At 41.1% G+C, this 12,889-nt stretch overlaps 1 protein-coding gene across 2 annotated transcripts in view; it reads left to right on the plus strand.

Annotated features, from left to right (window-relative positions):
* The first annotated feature begins 6,181 nt into the window (after positions 1-6,181).
* Positions 6,182-12,889, plus strand: part of SEMA5A (semaphorin 5A) — a 546,230-nt gene continuing 539,522 nt past the window's right edge. For both annotated transcript variants that reach the window (XM_067529505.1, XM_067529521.1), the window contains exon 1: positions 6,182-6,268. The gene's annotated coding sequence lies outside the window, so the exon portion shown is untranslated. The remainder of the gene's footprint in view (positions 6,269-12,889) is intronic.

The following is a 12,889-nucleotide window of genomic DNA, read 5'->3' on the forward strand; positions in this document are numbered from 1 at the left end:
GTTCTCGGTGGTGGCAGATGACAGAACAAGGAGCAACGGTCTCAAGTTGCAGGGGGAGGTCTAGGTTGGACATTAGGAAAAAGTTTTTTACTAGGAGGGTGGTGAAGCATTGGAATGGGTTACCTAGGGAGGTGGTGGAATCTCCATCCTTACAGGTTTTTAAGCTGAGGCTTGACAAAGCCCTGGTTGGGATGATATAGCTGAGGTTAGTCCTGCTTTGAGCAGGGGGTTGGACTAGATGACCTCCTGAGGTCCCTTCCAACTCTAATATTCTATGATTCTATGACATAATACATCTGGACTTCAGCAAGGCTTTTGACACAGTGCCACAAGACATTCTAATAAGTAAGCTGCAGAAAGGCAGGCTCAACAGAACTACTATTAAGTAGATACATAATTGGTTAAACAACCGCAAACAAAGAGTAACTATTAATGGAATGATGTCAGCTTGGAGGGAGGTCTCAAGTGGGGTTCCACAGGGATCTTTCTGGGTCTAGTGTTGTTTAACAACTTTATTAATGACCTGAATGTAGGTAGAGACAGCATACTGATCAAGTCTTCAAATGAGGTTAGTCCTGCTCTGAGCAGGGGGTTGGACTAGATGACCTCCTGAGGTCCCTTCCAACTCTATGATTCTATGACATGGGGTTCCCAATACTTTGGAGGACAGAGCTAAAATTCTGAGGAATTTTGATTAATTGGAGAACTGGGTTATAGACAACAAAATGAAATTCAACAAAGACAAATGTAAGGTGCTATATTTAGGGAAGAAAAACCAAATATACAAATACAGAATGGGGGAAAACTGGCTTGGCAGCAGCACTGCTGACAAGGATCTGGAAGTTGTGATGGATCACAACCTCAACATGAGTTGGCAATGCACTGCTGTTGCAAAAAAACCAAATGCAATTTTAGCAAATGCATTAACAGAGGCATAGCATGCAAGTCATGGGAGGTGACAGTACCGCTCTACTAGGAGCTTGTTAGGCGTCAGCTGGCGTACTGTGTCCAGTTTTGGTCACCAATGTGTAGCAATGATGTAGAGAAACTGGAAGGGATCCAGAGGTGAGCAACAAAGATGATCAAAGGGATGGAATGCAAGCCATAGGAGCAAAGGTTGAAGGAACTGGATATGTTTACTTTGGAAAAGAGGAGATTAAAGGGGGATATGATAGTGATCTTCCAATATATGAAAGGCTGCCATAAAAAAGATGGAGAAAAGTTATTCTCTTTTGCCAGAGAACAAAAGGCAATGGGTTCAAACTACAGCATAGTAGATTTAGATTAAATCTCAGGAAAAGCTTCCTAACTGTAAGAACAGTAGGACAATGGAACAGACTGTCTCAGGATGTTGTGGAAGCTTCTTCTTTGGAGGTTTCCAAAAGGAAGCTGGATAGCCACCTGTCTAGTATTGTTGACACAACAAATCCTGCATCCTGGCAGAGGGTTAGACTAGAAAGTCCCTGCTTGCATCTGTCTGAACAGACTGAGTTTCTTGATGTTGGTGAAGCGTCCTCTGTGATCCACCAGTGCTTGCAACATCATTGAAAAGTATTCCTTTCGGTTTATGTACTCTGTGACAAGGTGATCTGGTGCTAAGATAAATGGCACACATATCCCTATCGCTCCACACAGTTAGGGAACCCCATCATGGCAAAACCATCCATTATGTCCTGCATGTTTCTCAAACTCATACCATTCTTAGCAGTCTATTAATGGCCCTACACACTTGAAACACAGCTGCTCCCACGATGGCGTTATTGACTCCGAATTGATTCCCAACTGACCAGTAGCAGTCTGGCATTGCTAGCTTCCACAGAGCAATGGCCACCCACTTCTCCACTGTCAGAGCAGGTCTCAAGTGAATATTCTTGCACTTCAGGGCTGAGGACAGCCCAGCGCAAAGTTCCATGAAAGTGGCCTTATGCATCTGTAAGTTCTGCAGCCACTGTTCAACATCCCATACCTTCATAACAATGTGATCCCACCAGTCAGTGCTTGTTTCCAGGGACCAGAAACAGCACTCCACCAAGTTCCGCTGCTGCGCGACTGCCAGCAGCAACCGCGAATTGTTTTGTTCTATGGCTTGTAGCAGGGTAACATCGCAATTTTCTGCACTGCGGTTCCTCTCTTGGCCTTGGAAATAGTGCAGGATAAGTCACGAGGTGTTTGTGATGCTCATAACAATAGTGTGGAGCTGAGCAGGCTCCATGCTTCTCCGGCAATGGCATATGCATGGCAGAGCTAAGTTTTGAAAAATTGCATGAAAAAAGTGTTTTTCTGGTTGTTATTGACATCGGTGGGGAGAGGGGACTGGCGAGGGAGGACATTGCATCATGGGAAGCCAAAGACCTTCCCAAAAGCCCCTGCAGCTAGTTGCACTGTGGAATAGATATACATGGTGCACTGCTCTGCTTATCGATACAAGCACAGCTAGTGGAGACGCACTCCCCCAATGCAATGAGCATGATGTCATCACGCCTGACAGACTTTGTTAGTTTGGCAGGTGAATGTCGAATGAAATTAAATCAACTTCCCTTCGCAGTGTGGACATATCCTTAGAGAACTTACATCTAAATGTTGGGCCTACTTTTTCTGACACTGTGATAGTATCTCTTTAAACCTTAAAGCACTATTGACAGATGTACTTTATCCGTAGAGCTCTTCCCGCAGGTTTAAATTCACTTTCTGTCCTTTCTTTGTCTGTCTCTCTACCCTCCCTATTCAGGCAGAAGCCACACCTCCATCCTCAAGTCCAGATCCTCACACCTCCTAGCCCTGAGTTTTTGTATGGGAAAGCACCTAGAGGCCCCTGTCAGGAATCAGGCCCACACTGTGCTTGGTACTGTACACACAAACAATACAAAAGACAGTCTCTGCCTTCAAGAGCTTTTTACAGTCTATTAATATATATATTGGGGAATCACCTTGTCCAATTGATTAAATTTTTTGTAATGATTTATTCCACTCAGTTATTAAATGTAGTGACTAGAATAATTTTGCATTGTGTAGAGTTCTCTTTTAAAACAGTAATCTAATGGCCACTTTCATGTATCTTTTTAATTGATTCCTTTGTTGCAGGTTTTTTAAAACAAAATAAAATGAAAAATAATTGGTCACTAATATTATTACTGTTTCTCTGTGCGATTATATTGACACCTTAGTGAATGGGTATGAAACATCTGGGATAAAACTCTAATGGATTATTTGGAGACAGTATGATTTCAGGGCAGAGACAATCCATGCCTGCCAATGGGGGAGGGGGGTGAGGGCAGAATGAAGGCAGCTGGCTTCAGCAGTGTTACTGAGTATGCTCAGTCCATGTGAGCATACTCAGTCCAAGTCAAGCAGCAAATTGGAGGGGAACATGACCCGGCACACCTTCCCCCACGTGTCACGTTTGTTTCAGGGGAATCATTATGAATCTCCTATTGGAACATTCTATTATGAGTCACTAACACAAAAGATTATAATAGCTCTGAAAGTTACTCTTTATCATTTCATCATGTATTCAGAGATTCTTTAATATACACAGTGCCAAAAAGCTGGGGCAGTGTATGGTATTTGAAGATCACTACGATTAGGCTTGGAAGGATTAGATTTTTATTAGGAAATGCTGGTAAACATTGATTTCACCATACACACACAAACCAATGAAAAATATTTCCATCATGATAATTGAAATTTACAGATTGGCAAAGTAAGAATAGTTATACTTGAGAACTTATTAGAGTTTAATTTAAGGTTACTGAGTTTGTATATTTTGATATGATGTTGACTATTTGTTTTAATGGTTATAAAGCTTTTACTTTTTGAATCTCAATATGTACTGTCATTACATAATTATTGTCTGACCCCCTCCCATACCTTCCTGCAACTGTGAAAATTTAAATCAATAAAAACTGAAAAATAATTGCTTAAAACCCATAATTTTCCTTAACTTTGAAAATTTAAATTAATAAATATATAAAAGTGCTTAAAATAAACATTGAATTATTCATCAAAATTAGAGAGCAAGCGAGAGAGAGAAATTCTGCCAAGCCTAAATATGCTCTAAGAACGCAGTATAACTCTGGATACTAAATCTTATTGGTATTTTTATTGGGTGCAGTTCTTGAATGTACAGTGGCTACTTTTCTCAATTAAAACACTTGTCATTTTGTTGTTAAGGATTCAGAAAAAAATAGTTTATACTCCACAGTTTTAAAAATTAAAGCTGTTGTAAGAGATGAAGAGCTACAGAAAGCACCAGGCAATAGCATATACATATATCTATAATCTAAAATCAATCCAAATGATCATGCTTTATTTTTAAAAATGACATCTGATTGGGTGAGTGTTTCCATCATAAATTTAAAATTTGATGAATTAATTTTTTTATATCTAAATATATAACTGCCTGTGATTAAGGAGTTATTAAGAAAATGCTGCACTGTATAAAATACATTAGCTGATGCCTCTGAAATCAAACCTTATTGTCAGAGTTAAAAGGAAACTCTCCAGGTTATATGAATTGATAAGATAGCTCTTAACATTTTTATCTTTATATTGGTTTTCATACCAATAAACAGCCCGTAAAAATGCTGAAATTTGGGAACGTTCATTATTTCTGATAAATATGAACGTTCATATTCATTAACGTATCCCATGAGCGAATTTCTTATCTAATAAGCCAAAGTGGTGTTTCAACTTGTGGAGTTTCAGGCAATTTGAATTCTTACCATTTTGGATTGCAAGCAGCTTTTGATTACAGTTGTTTTAATTGAGTCTAATATTTTAGGGCTCTTCTGCTTTGGACCCGTTCCATGCCTTTGTTTATTTTATATATTAAACTTTTAATAACAATTTACACTTTTAAACCGAGACAGTCTTGCAGCCGGTAGAAGTGGTTTGTACTGTGGTTTATAGAAAAATGCAAACGTTTCTGGGCAAGCAGTGAGTGAACTTTGATGCTCTCCCGTTAAAACAAGAACAGATATTATGGAGCGGAAGAAAACCGAGAGGACGGATGAGTCGTATACGTGCAGCAACAACAACAAAAAGGAATGCACCGAAACCGTAAGAGGAGTGCAGACTGCACGGGCGCGCACGTACCTGGGGAGGATGCTTGCGAGTCTGTCCCGCAGCAGGAGAGTCAGTGCCACGTCTCACCGTCCCACTCACTCTCCCTGGGACATTTATAGTGCACTAGCCCGAGGCCTAAAAATAGCCTTTCAAAAGCACGTCGCTAGCCTGGGGGGGAGGCGCAGCTCGAGCTCGGTGTGGGGACGGACCTGCCACACGCGGAGTTTGGGTGAGATGGGGGCAGGGCGGAGGGCTGTGCGCTCTCCCCCACCGTCACCTCGGGAAGGGGATCAGTGTGCGCGGGGCTGGAGCGGCCCGGGCCGGGCAGCGCGCGCCGCATGCCCTGCAGCTCAGCGCCGGCCCGGAGCCTCACTCAGGGGCGGGCGGCGGGGGGCTCTCGGGTTTCACTCACTCCCTCGCCCCGAGGGGTGGCGTGTGCAGGCAGGGGAGGGAGGGAGGCCCCGCTCCGCGCACCGAGGCGTCCCGCTCCCAGCCAGTCCTGCAGGGGGAGTCGGTCGGCGACGCGAGACACGCTCGCACAGGCAGGCGGGCGGGCAGGCACACGGCGGCTCCCCCCCGGCTGCCCGCTCGCGCCCGCGGACTCCCCGTGGCCGGGGCGCTCCCTCCCTGCCTCCCTCCCTCACGCACTCGCAGGCCCAGCCCCCGGCTCCCCGCCCGCGCTCTACGCTGGGCTGAAGCCACCGGGAAGCACCGGGGCGCACAGGCAGAGCTGCTGCTGCTGCTGCTGCTGCCGCCGGGCGAGGGCAGAGCGGCTGCCGGTGGCCGGGTCTCCTACTCCTCCTGCGGGGTCACAAGGCGCCTCCTCGGGGATGCTTCTCCTCGCTTCACGTGCTGCCCCGGCACTGGATTTATAGGCAACTTCCCCGCGGCGTGTTCACCGCCCTCCTCTCAGGGACTGCCCGGCGGAGGGGCCCCGCTCCCCTGCCTGCCCTGCCCCAGCTGTGTGCAGCTGGCTCCTGCCAGCCCCTCCCGGGGCCGCCTGGACGGACCTGCAGCCCCGAAGAGCTGCTGAGCCCGCGCGAGTGGGGTGGGGGCCAGGCTGGCGCAGCACCTGGGGTGGGGGGAGCCGCTCCTCACTCTGCCTCTGCTGCGTGCCGGGATTTGTTGTGCTGTAGTTTTGTGTCTGTCGGCTCGGAGCCGGTGCGGAGAAGAAGCAGCCTCAGGTTATGAATTGTCTGCTGCGGTGAGTAGACCTTTAAAGCTGCTCCACCAGCTGCAACTTCTTGGTGGCCCGTAATTCTGCTGTTGCTCTGTGTGTGCTGGCTGGGGCGGGGGCATTTCAGTGCAGTGGTTTCCCTTCCCCGCGTGGGATCTGAGCATCACTCAGGTGGGTTGGCAACTTGAACATTACTAAAGCCAAAACTCACTTCTCCGACCCCCAGTCCTCTTACCCCGCCACCCCAGTTCTCCCAGTTGGTCTCCCCGTCTGCAGGACACTGCTGGCTTCTGCCTGTCGAAGAGCCACGGAAGGGGGTGGTGGGGACTCACTTGATTACACAGCAGCTGTGTATCAAACTTGGTTTGACTAAGTGACCAGGCACAGTGAGGGGCAGTTTTTAAGGGGTGTGATGTCTTCGCTGTGGTCCAGGCTGCAGGGGTAGGAGTTTCTCATTTGGGAGGATGGTTGGAGACACAGGGTGCACCTGCAAAATGCCCAACTCCTAAATCCAGGGAACCCCCAGCCCACCCTCATCCGTCCTGTTGAATTTCTGTTCGTGGGAAGTCTCGATCTCGCGTATAGGAGGAAGGAAACACAGTGTGCTGATCAGAGGAAAGGGCGGCTGTAGGGCCCCCGATTTCCCCCTTCTCCGTCCATCCATCTTCTGAGAACATACTCTGTTCCAGTACAAACACGGCTCTTTGCTGGGGTGGGATGCAGCTCCTGCCAGTGTGTTTTTATGAGTGTGTACCTTTACCCTTTGCTTTACCTGCTCCACGTTGTATTGGTCGGTGATTTTGTTTCTGGAGTCGGGAGTTGTGACTTTACTCTTTGCCTTAGTGGTCTGTTATCGGTAGGGGGCGCTGAAAGCGAGGGCTTCGCTCTAGGTGGCTGGATGCTCCAGTCACTTCTTAGAGAAATCAGTGTGAGGTCTGGGGTCACCATCGCGGGGGTGACAGAGGGCAAAACTCGAACCGGTTCACATTAAGCAGAACCTACCTTGTTAAGTATCTAACACAGATACTTAAGTTAAATGGAATTAAGAGATGGTAGGAGCCCTTTTAGTGGTGTTACAAAACAGGAGCTAACTCTCCCCTTTGTGTGTAGCATTGTGTTAATTAGCCAAGACAATAACGACTAACAGCAAAACTCCATGTCTTTAAAACTAATAGAAACTAATCGTATTTCCCTTCTCGGCCTCCCCAAGTACATTCAAAACGTCCCACTCCATCTTTCTGTTGCATTTCACATTTGTGTTATAATTTAATGGATTAAGGTAAATGATCCTGAATTAAACACCATTCGTCATCTGCAGATTGGAATAAAATATATATTCAGGTAGAAAATATCTGGGGATTTTTTTTGGGTCACAGCTTTGTTGTTATTTAAATGTATTGTATGTTTACTTTTCATGAAAGTTAAAAAGAAAAGGGTGGAGGCCCCGGGAAGCTGTCATGGAAAGTTATTGTTTACGGTTGGATATTATAAAAATGTATATTTGGCATTTACAGATAGTACAAGTTGCTGCTGGATATGAGTTTTAATATACTTGTAATGCACCTATTATTTAATTTTATAAATTGCTGTTGCTCTAGTCTGTTGTATAAACCTGTATTTTGGCAACTTTTAAAGAGTACATTTTGAGTTAATGGTCCATAATACACTGAAGGAGACAGTGTGGTCTGTTGTGTAAATCCTTCTTATTGCATGGATTATTACCCTGAGAGATGGTAGCCATTATGGTTTCTCATATCAGTCCGGATGCCAAGCATGCACACCAAGTTCACATATTAAAAATCCTTACGACATTTTTCATTGAAAAAAAGCAATGTTCAAGCTCATTCAGTAAAGTACACTCTTAAAAGTAAACAGCTCAGGGGTGGATGGATCAATAGATATCCAAAAGCTAAAGGTTACAACTGAAAAAAGAAGCAGCAGCTATTTTTAGGATTGTGGGAGCACACTAATATAGTTAAAAATAGGTGACCAGATTTTTTTAAATAAACAACATTTTGTAAAGCAAAGCAAAAACTGAACATTCTTGGACTGAGTTCTTGTATGCCAGACTTCACTCTGAAGCAAAAATTTTCAGCCCAGTTAAAAGCTCTGTAAAAACAAGGTTTATAATGGGACTTCAGTTTTAACTCTAGCAGCTGGAGTATCCTGCAGTCTTTACACAGGTAAAATGAAAGATTTTGACAGATTTCAATCTTCTTTAGAGTAGATGATGATAATATATTTTTATTTCTTTTTCTAATTGCATCACCTCATTTCTCATTTTAGTGGTGAATAGCTATGTAAAGTCCCACTGAGAGCAAAGACTTTGCTCTTGTGGGTGGTAGTTTACTTTTCTATCCAAGAGATGTTTCAGTAATAGAAAGTGTAAATTCTTGCTATTAAGTTGTACTTTTCCTTTAGGAAAGTTTTCAGGTAGTGTTTTGAAGAGGCTTAGTATATTAATACCAACAGTCTACACCATGTTTTAAATCTTCTTCCATTGTCAGTTTGTTAAAATATGTGCAAGTAACAGTTGTCTGTGTACCACCTTATAAAGTCAAAAACCTTAGCTATGTCAAGTTCATTGAGCTAATTTGCAGTCATATAGACCTGTATTGTCACAAATATATATTACTGTATTTACATAACTGCTATAGTTTTAAGTATAGTATAGTTTTATAGTTTAAGCTTGTTTAATCAGATATTTAACCAAAATGAATAATACCAGGGATTAACGTCTGTTATTATTACTCTCATATAGATTATAAGATTGTTTTGTTTTATATTATAAGGTTGTTGGAATTAAATTTTTTTATTACGTTCAATAATATAATGTAAAAGAAAACATTGCTTCTTAACAAGTAAAATATATTAAACATAAATTGCAAAAAATACAGCATAAACATCCGAGCAACTTAGTTCATCAGTTAGAAACTAAGTACAATAAGGGATTCAACAGATGGAGTTGGAGGGTGGTTGGATATATACAATGTAAGATCTTCTACTGGACTCCAATCCTTTAAAATTTTTATTAAAGATAACGTTTAAAAAAATGATTAGGTACAGAGTTTAAACGGAAGAGTTTCTGGGCATCCAGGCATAATGTACAGATTATCAGCGGGTACAGAGTTTGGTTGGGAGTCAGGGAGTACAATAAAAGGATAATCTGTGGTATCCTGAATGCGGGGTAATAGGTTTGACAGTTAACAGTACAAGCGATCAGTAATTCGGGAACATCACTTATTGCAGGGGTTATATAGGATGCGGTTAATGGGGAGTAGGTATGTCAATAAAAGTGGATTGTCCCTCATTGAGTCAGTTATGTGGTGTAGATAGTCCTTTAATCTGTAAATTCCTTGTGGTGGCGCTCCGGTTTATTCATCCCGGTACTGTCTGTGCCTGATGATGTGCGCGATGTAAATGTCTCTCGACCATACATACATAATTAATTTTCAGCCTGGGAATAGTTCAATTGATGGTGCTGAGGTTACGCCCATGCTTAAAGCTAAATTCAGAGGAGCTATGCTGATTTGCACTGGATGTTTTACAACAGTGATACTCAGATTGAGGCTCAGGAACTGCAAGTGGCTCTTTAATATGTCTTCTGCAGCTCTTAGCAGCACATATTAAAACATTGTGTGATTTATTTATTAGCCATTCTAAGTTATTAATGCTTTTACTTTGTTATTAACCAAGTGTAGAAGATAAAATAATAATACTTGGTCAGTCATTTTGGTGTGAGAATAATATATATATGTACTGTATACTAAATATTTCCTGTCATACTATTTAAATAGGAGTATGTAGTAATATAATAAATGAAACAATGAATTCATACTCTTCTGGGTAATGTTTATTGCTAATTTGGCTCCTGAACACTGAGGTCTGACTATCACTGATTTACACCCTTGGTATTATGTATGTGGTCAGCGATCAAATGAATTAAACGGACGCAATTTCTACTAATCCATATTTTGTGATAACAGTTTCAGTGTAGCAAATATATACATATTTGTAATATAACATTATATAATGTTGTATAATACAATTTTTTTTAAAAAGAATCTTGATTATAACATATGGACTGTAAAATTATGATGTATCATCTTGATTGTTATACTTTGGCCAATTTTTCTGAAACTGTTGCCATAGTTACTGAGATATATTGGTGTGATTATTACAAACAAGAATCACTGAGGAAGTTCTTATATTTTTTCCATAAAATATTTGTAGGTATATCTAATTTGAGTCTCTTGTCAGGTTCACCAAATTATTGTCTAATTTGGCTCAATCGTTCTCCTTCTCCCTCTTCTTCTCTGGCCTACACTTCACATTCCTTCTTGACACCAAGTTGTAAAATACAGTACATACACATTTTATCTTTCCTAATTTGTATTTGTAAACTATAACTGACTTAAAAGAACGAGTGTTTTATCAACCATACCCAAACATATTTCAGACTTGAGCCCTCTGTGACATACACCTTTTGTCAGTTGTTCATGGTAGGGTAATTTTAATTTCTAGCCTGCAGCATTGCATAAATAACCTGCAAAAGACAGGTGGCAGTCTGTTATTTCGAATGTCTCCAGTGATCTTATGAATCTTGCAGCTTGAGCTTACTGTGCAGGTAAAGTTGGTTCTTACTGAGAAAATAAGGCACAGCCTTTTAAGACAAATATGCAACTTGCTTAGTAAACACATCCCTTTGCTTCTGTAGGGAATTAGCCCCGTAGAGGATAACTATTGAATGTGCACCCAACATTTTACAGAGATAACAATTGTAAACTTAATTGGAATGCAGGTTTGAAATCTCTAGGACTTTGTTTGCTTGCAGACTGTAGTTTTGATAGAGCACCTCTTTTTGTTATTGTTCAGCACTTGAAAAAAAAATCAAATCTTTCTTCCAGTATAAGGATTTATTGTAATATTTATGTTTTTAATTTGTATTGTCACCCAACCCCATTATCTAGGGAGCTTTAAATTTATAAAAAAAAGTAAATTACAGTATAGGGAAAAGGAATTGACTAATATAGTAGGTATATTGACAATTAATCTGGGTTATCTAAAGAGCTCTAGTGCTAAGAAATCTACACTTGCATTGCACAGTGTATTAGAAAGCCAAGGAACTTCAAAGAAGAAGTTATACCCCCAAGTGTAGTGTGTAAAATATTGGCAATTGGATTAACCTTCTGTTGGGACAGCACTGAAAACTCTTGGAAAATAAATTCTTGTTAACAGCCCAAACTCTTTCTAATCACAGTGTAAATTAACTTTAATAGTTTTGAAATGGAAAAAAATGAAAATGATTTATCTCATAAAACTTTCAATTTTGCTGTAAAGTATCAGCTGCACTTCCATTTTCACACTACCTTTAAGGAGCTTTACGATTGCTAGCAAGTTTATCGTTTCACAAAAGTTTTGTAAAACAGATAATTCCTTTACATATTGCTGTTTCCCACATATTATTTCAAAAATCACTGTTTACACACAATGTATACAGGAACCTAAGGACTTAGAACTGTTTGGCCAATTCTTTCGGAGACAGCACTCCGTTAACAGTTGTAAGAAAAACTATTCTTTCACAGTTTGCATAGTTATTAAACACAGTAATAAAATAAGAGTAGTGAATAAATCACTTGAAAGGCATTGATGAAGCAGCTATGTCCTCAGAATAAGTTTACAGTGTTCGAAATCCTTACTGCATGTTAACTAGATAACAATTGCATATTGTTATGTCAGCTTTTGTTTCATTTGGTACACAAATTGTGATCTAAATAAAGAGTCCTAAAATGTGGGCCACTGCTGCCCTCCATTTCATTATATTTGAAGCCCTTCCTAAGGCTTTACAATTAAGTTTAACAAATGTGTTAAAGTATAGATTAAACCTGATTGTGAGTGACTGGGTTCTAATATGTTTTGATCAGCCACAAGAGAATGGGCCATATTGCAACCTGAGTTTAAAAACCAGTTTAAAAAGTGTGTTTGAAAAACAAATTCTGTCTAGATGGAGAGTGAGGACTAAGTTGGGACTTGGTCTCTGATTAGAACCAGATTCAATCACAATCAAACATATTATAAACTTATTATACTTGATTGCATGGCCTGTGTAGACAGAGCCTTGGATAAGGAGATATAGTCTGGAAATAAATTATTCTAATACATTAGAGACTCAGTCTTCTGGCCCACACTAATATCTCTGTGAATGATTTTATATTTTCTATTGCTGGTGAACTCTACCCAGGAAGTAAAAATGTAAGCATAAGTGACTATTAAAGTTATATGCATTTATTTCTCAATAAAAAATCATATACATTTATGTTGCAGTTTTCAAAAGCACTCAGTGTTGGCCTAACTCTGTTCTTGTTGAAGTCACTTGTAGACTTCAGTAGGCCAATAATGAACACTTTTGAAAATCCTGAGCACGTAGGATAAAGAAGGGTGGCTCATGGCAAGTTGTCCATATGACTTTTGGTTTGACCAAGTATAGACGCTCCTGACTTAGGGTATACATTTCTAGAAGAGGGGTCAATAATAACAAGTGGATGAAGAAAAACATAACGGTTGAAGGTTGTGGTCAATATTCTATAGGGTGATATGGCAGTTGCGTTGTTCTGCCATAGTCAATAAAATATTGGTTTTCTTTGACAG

This window comes from Emydura macquarii, unplaced genomic scaffold (genome assembly GCF_026122565.2).
Source record: "Emydura macquarii macquarii isolate MOO-44397 ecotype Brisbane River unplaced genomic scaffold, CSIRO-AGI_Emac_v2 contig_320, whole genome shotgun sequence".
In the NCBI taxonomy this organism is placed as follows: Eukaryota; Metazoa; Chordata; order Testudines; family Chelidae; genus Emydura; species Emydura macquarii.